Below are 6,239 nucleotides of genomic sequence, written 5' to 3'. Positions count from 1 at the left end.
AACAATTTCCCAGTTTCCAATTAAGGGGTATGTCTCGTCAACAGTCCCTTAAAATCACACGTCTGATAGGGGAACTTATAGCAGTTGGGGGAGCACCCTTTAATATAGTTGAAGGACAGACATTTAAAAAAACTCATGAAGGTGGTTGCACCTCACTATGTTCTCCCCTGCCGTACTACCTTTAGTAGGAAAATTGTACCCTCTTTATATAATTCCTGTGTTGGATTACTGAAAGAGGAGCTGGGCAGAGCAGCTGGCCAGTCTGTCCATTTTACTAGGAAAGAAGAGAGGTTCCCCCAGGGTGGGGCTTTAACGGTAACAAAAATACAGAATATAAGGTATAGTAAAATTTATTATGAAAGAATACAAAACAAAAATTATGATAAGCAACACATTATTATAAAAACAAATTACGTCACTGAGTGGTGCGTATGTCCGCAGGGATAGGTTCAGGCCCTACGCGTTTCAAGACTTCAGTCCCTTCTTCAGGGGCCGGTGTCCATGCGACAATTATACTGTATACAGTAAAAAAATATGGTAAGGTAAATTAACAATTGTATCGTAAAGCAAGTTGACATGTGTGCATATATCAGAAGAGAGGGCAAAAATTAAAATCTACACGTTACATTTAAACACGTACCCATCACCACTTGTGTAGACCAAACCGGACCGAAGAGCACCGAGGCACCAAATCCCTAAGGTGGATAGGGAGCCAACCAAGGGGACACAGGATCGTGTCCCAGAACTCCTGAAGACAAACCCTGAGCAAACAGGAGGGGATGTGGAACAAAGCCACAAGGCTCCTATGGAGTAAAGGAAAAAGTGAATATAGTGTGATACACTGAGGTCAAGGTAGAAAATTGTCAAGTATATAAGAGGTAATGAGAAAAGAACGGGGATATATACCTGTGAGACTTAAATGCTTAAAGTAGAGCAGGAAAGCAGCCAGAGGGCAACAGGTGTAGTCCTAGTGTTTGAAGCTTAAACAAACACTCAAATACGGGGAGATCCAAATTGGAGTATAGAGGTATTGAAAAAGCTTCTAAAGGCATCAAAAAAAGAAGAAAGGGATGGTAAAAAATGAAGATCATGGGTTAATTACCGTGCGGAACAATATATATAATGCTGCACGTAAATATATTTAGCATTAAATACCCATGATATTGGCATACCTGCAGAAAAACATGAGCTATCCCAGTAGGAATTGTTAGTATAGGTAGAACTCCTGGGAAAATTAAAGGAGAAATATGTAGGTATAACTGGGAAATAAATGGTTGTGAAGACTTATGAAAGAAACCAATGAAGGTGGCTAGTATTAAGAGAACAGAGATTACTGCATACCTATGAATGGGACAAGGTGTAAGCCAAGGGTGATCCCAAGGGTTCACGAAATCAAAGATGTAATGGTATAGACAATCCAAATCTAGGGAGAAAGCATGATGATTAAAATAATTAAGGGGCAGAGCCTGAGAGGTAAGAGCCCAAAGTAGGTATGATAAGAGCTAGAACAAGACAGCCAAGGGAATGGTAGCAGTCTTACCGTGACTAAGGGGATAGTGTAGTTGTACGATCGGCAGTCAGCGCTGTAGTGGTATAGCTGCTAGTGAGAATAAATAGCTGTCCGATAATAGGGGAGGGACAAAAACTGTCCAGTGATGGAGGAGGGACATGAGAAAACACAACGCCCTCTGCCTCTGGTTAGTGCCAGGTGCATGAAGCGCCGTGTAGGCATGCACGTGGGCGGGTTCGGAACATGGTAGTTCCCGGCGTGTGACGTCACCGCGGTGGTTCCCGGCGTGTGACGCCGCCGAGGGATCCCCGTGTGTGACGCGTCCCTCCGAGCAGCTGATCACACGCCAGGTTCCCGGCGTGTGACGTCAGCAAGATAGTTCCCGGCGTGTGATACGCCCCTCAGAACAGCTGATCACCCAGACAGAGCGGGGAGACAAAGCGAAGGTCAGAGGGAGGAAAAAAGGGAGGTGCCTGCCATCTCAAAGAGACGCCCAGCAAACAGAGAGTGTGGTGGATTACACGGTAAAAGGGAAAGATACATACATGGGTGGCGTTGCTGACAGGGAGCACTGTCATAGCAACCAAGGAATATATAAAAAATGAATAGCATGGGATGCTCTACGGTATTTTAAAGGCAGGCAGAGGCATATGCATAAAGAAGCCAAATGAGGACACATTTAGTAAAAGATATTGGAATAGTATGGTACATTAATCATTATGGTGAATAATAAAAGTAATAATTTAAAGGATGAATGATAAGGTAATTATATATAGAAAAAGTGCCCATAAATGGGTCCAGGGAAAAAAAAGAGGGATTAAAGTGGTGATAATTCCACCCAAGGGGAAAAGAAGTCTTCCCCAAAGGGTGGGACTGACCACCACGAGAAACCCGGTTCCCTGCTGGCGCTGAAGAGAACCCAGAAGGTCACAGACCACAAATGGTACGGACCAAGGTCTCACATATGCCGACCCACAGGTGAATCCTGGGGGCAGGCCTACGTGCGCCAGGTCAACGGAGAACAGATCACCTAGCCCCCCCGAGAAGAAAAAAAAAAGGGGAGAACACGGTGGGTGGCTTCGGCATCAAAGGTGCAACTGCGATCCAAGTGGCCCACAACAAGGGGAGGGGGAAGGGGAACATCTAAAAGGGCACAGGAACGAATGAAAAGATACCTTAGTATTATCAAGAAACATAGGATCTTAATCTTTTTCACAGCCACCGGATGCAAAACCCTCCAGGAACGGTCTGAAACTGATCAGATCGTTAAGCCCTGGGGGGATATTCGCACCAAGGTTAGCGATCCAACGGGTCTCATGTTGAAGTAGTATTTTATTCCAGTCACCACCCCTAGCATTTGGGTGGATTCTGTCCAAAATCAGGAGTTAATTTTCTGATTTTGGACAGAATCCACCCAAATGCTAGGGGTGGTGACTGGAATAAAATACTACTTCAACATGAGACCCGTTGGATCGCTAACCTTGGTGCGAATATCCCCCCAGGGCTTAACGATCTGATCAGTTTCAGACCGTTCCTGGAGGGTTTTGCATCCGGTGGCTGTGAAAAAGATTAAGATCCTATGTTTCTTGATAATACTAAGGTATCTTTTCATTCGTTCCTGTGCCCTTTTAGATGTTCCCCTTCCCCCTCCCCTTGTTGTGGGCCACTTGGATCGCAGTTGCACCTTTGATGCCGAAGCCACCCACCGTGTTCTCCCCTTTTTTTTTCTTCTCGGGGGGGCTAGGTGATCTGTTCTCCGTTGACCTGGCGCACGTAGGCCTGCCCCCAGGATTCACCTGTGGGTCGGCATATGTGAGACCTTGGTCCGTACCATTTGTGGTCTGTGACCTTCTGGGTTCTCTTCAGCGCCAGCAGGGAACCGGGTTTCTCGTGGTGGTCAGTCCCACCCTTTGGGGAAGACTTCTTTTCCCCTTGGGTGGAATTATCACCACTTTAATCCCTCTTTTTTTTCCCTGGACCCGTTTATGGGCACTTTTTCTATATATAATTACCTTATCATTCATCCTTTAAATTATTACTTTTATTATTCACCATAATGATTAATGCACCATACTATTCCAATATCTTTTACTAAATGTGTCCTCATTTGGCTTCTTTATGCATATGCCTCTGCCTGCCTTTAAAATACCGTAGAGCATCCCATGCTATTCATTTTTTATATATTCCTTGGTTGCTATGACAGTGCTCCCTGTCAGCAACGCCACCCATGTATGTATCTTTCCCTTTTACCGTGTAATCCACCACACTCTCTGTTTGCTGGGCGTCTCTTTGAGATGGCAGGCACCTCCCTTTTTTCCTCCCTCTGACCTTCGCTTTGTCTCCCCGCTCTGTCTGGGTGATCAGCTGTTCTGAGGGGCGTATCACACGCCGGGAACTATCTTGCTGACGTCACACGCCGGGAACCTGGCGTGTGATCAGCTGCTCGGAGGGACGCGTCACACACGGGGATCCCTCGGCGGCGTCACACGCCGGGAACCACCGCGGTGACGTCACACGCCGGGAACTACCATGTTCCGAACCCGCCCACGTGCATGCCTACACGGCGCTTCATGCACCTGGCACTAACCAGAGGCAGAGGGCGTTGTGTTTTCTCATGTCCCTCCTCCATCACTGGACAGTTTTTGTCCCTCCCCTATTATCGGACAGCTATTTATTCTCACTAGCAGCTATACCACTACAGCGCTGACTGCCGATCGTACAACTACACTATCCCCTTAGTCACGGTAAGACTGCTACCATTCCCTTGGCTGTCTTGTTCTAGCTCTTATCATACCTACTTTGGGCTCTTACCTCTCAGGCTCTGCCCCTTAATTATTTTAATCATCATGCTTTCTCCCTAGATTTGGATTGTCTATACCATTACATCTTTGATTTCGTGAACCCTTGGGATCACCCTTGGCTTACCCCTTGTCCCATTCATAGGTATGCAGTAATCTCTGTTCTCTTAATACTAGCCACCTTCATTGGTTTCTTTCATAAGTCTTCACAACCATTTATTTCCCAGTTATACCTACATATTTCTCCTTTAATTTTCCCAGGAGTTCTACCTATACTAACAATTCCTACTGGGATAGCTCGTGTTTTTCTGCAGGTATGCCAATATCATGGGTATTTAATGCTAAATATATTTACGTGCAGCATTATATATATTGTTCCGCACGGTAATTAACCCATGATCTTCATTTTTTACCATCCCTTTCTTCTTTTTTTGATGCCTTTAGAAGCTTTTTCAATACCTCTATACTCCAATTTGGATCTCCCCGTATTTGAGTGTTTGTTTAAGCTTCAAACACTAGGACTACACCTGTTGCCCTCTGGCTGCTTTCCTGCTCTACTTTAAGCATTTAAGTCTCACAGGTATATATCCCCGTTCTTTTCTCATTACCTCTTATATACTTGACAATTTTCTACCTTGACCTCAGTGTATCACACTATATTCACTTTTTCCTTTACTCCATAGGAGCCTTGTGGCTTTGTTCCACATCCCCTCCTGTTTGCTCAGGGTTTGTCTTCAGGAGTTCTGGGACACGATCCTGTGTCCCCTTGGTTGGCTCCCTATCCACCTTAGGGATTTGGTGCCTCGGTGCTCTTCGGTCCGGTTTGGTCTACACAAGTGGTGATGGGTACGTGTTTAAATGTAACGTGTAGATTTTAATTTTTGCCCTCTCTTCTGATATATGCACACATGTCAACTTGCTTTACGATACAATTGTTAATTTACCTTACCATATTTTTTTACTGTATACAGTATAATTGTCGCATGGACACCGGCCCCTGAAGAAGGGACTGAAGTCTTGAAACGCGTAGGGCCTGAACCTATCCCTGCGGACATACGCACCACTCAGTGACGTAATTTGTTTTTATAATAATGTGTTGCTTATCATAATTTTTGTTTTGTATTCTTTCATAATAAATTTTACTATACCTTATATTCTGTATTTTTGTTACCGTTAAAGCCCCACCCTGGGGGAACCTCTCTTCTTTCCTAGTCTAACCAGGGGTGTTGGTAACGTATAAAGGTCCTCCATCACAAAATACTTTTTCCTTCTAGTCCATTTTACTAGAGACTTGTGGAGCGCTCCCAGTGGGCAATATGCCTTTTTGTCATTGACGGCTCACTGGTGGCAGCCCAAGGAGTCACAACCAAACAAACCAAAAGCAGGAACAAGAAGCACAGGCGCTAAGGCAGCAGAACCTCCCGAGCATGGGCACCGCACATTCTTGTTGCATGCTGAAGTCATGGACGACCAGCACACTGCTGTAAATATTTTACATGCACTTCAGAAAATGGTGGCGCAGTGGCTTGGGGGAGGAGTCGGGCACACGGCCAAAGATGGGCTTTATAGTCACTGATGCTGCTGCAGCAAACATGCTCAAGGCAGTACGAGATGGCAGATTTGTTGGCATTCGTTGCTCTGCACACGCCCTGCATCTCGTTGTGAAGTCTGCTTTGGATGATGAAAGTGAAACATCAAAATTGTCTGCTATCTTAGACAGTTGTAGAAAAATAGCAGACCATTTTCATCGAAGTGTGAAAGACAGTAACATACTCAGACTTGAGCAGAGTAAGGCTTGCGTTCAACAGCACCGCTTGAAGGTAGATGTAGCCACCCGTTGGAACTCCACTTTGGAGATGCTCGAACGGATCATGGAACAGCAAAAGCCAATACACGCCATGTCAAATGAACATGTTATTGGTGTAGCAAGG

At 45.2% G+C, this 6,239-nt stretch overlaps 2 long non-coding RNA genes across 2 annotated transcripts; one reads left to right on the top strand and one right to left on the bottom strand.

The window, feature by feature from the left end:
* Positions 1 to 334: 334 nt before the first annotated feature.
* On the bottom strand, positions 335 to 2,538 carry LOC120918618. The gene is made up of 2 exons (XR_005744427.1): positions 907 to 2,538; positions 335 to 803 (listed from the first exon to the last, which is right to left on the bottom strand). It is a non-coding gene; the product is annotated as an uncharacterized LOC120918618 (long non-coding RNA).
* Positions 2,539 to 3,584: 1,046 nt separating this feature from the next.
* Positions 3,585 to 5,460, top strand: LOC120919255. Its single transcript, XR_005744544.1, has 2 exons — positions 3,585 to 4,622; positions 4,753 to 5,460. It is a non-coding gene; the product is annotated as an uncharacterized LOC120919255 (long non-coding RNA).
* The last annotated feature ends 779 nt before the right edge of the window (positions 5,461 to 6,239 follow it).

Source organism: Rana temporaria, chromosome 12 (assembly GCF_905171775.1).
Source record: "Rana temporaria chromosome 12, aRanTem1.1, whole genome shotgun sequence".
NCBI lineage: Eukaryota > Metazoa > Chordata > Amphibia > Anura > Ranidae > Rana > Rana temporaria.
Note: the sequence above shows the minus strand (reverse complement) of the source record. Positions and strands in the feature narration are given on the sequence as shown.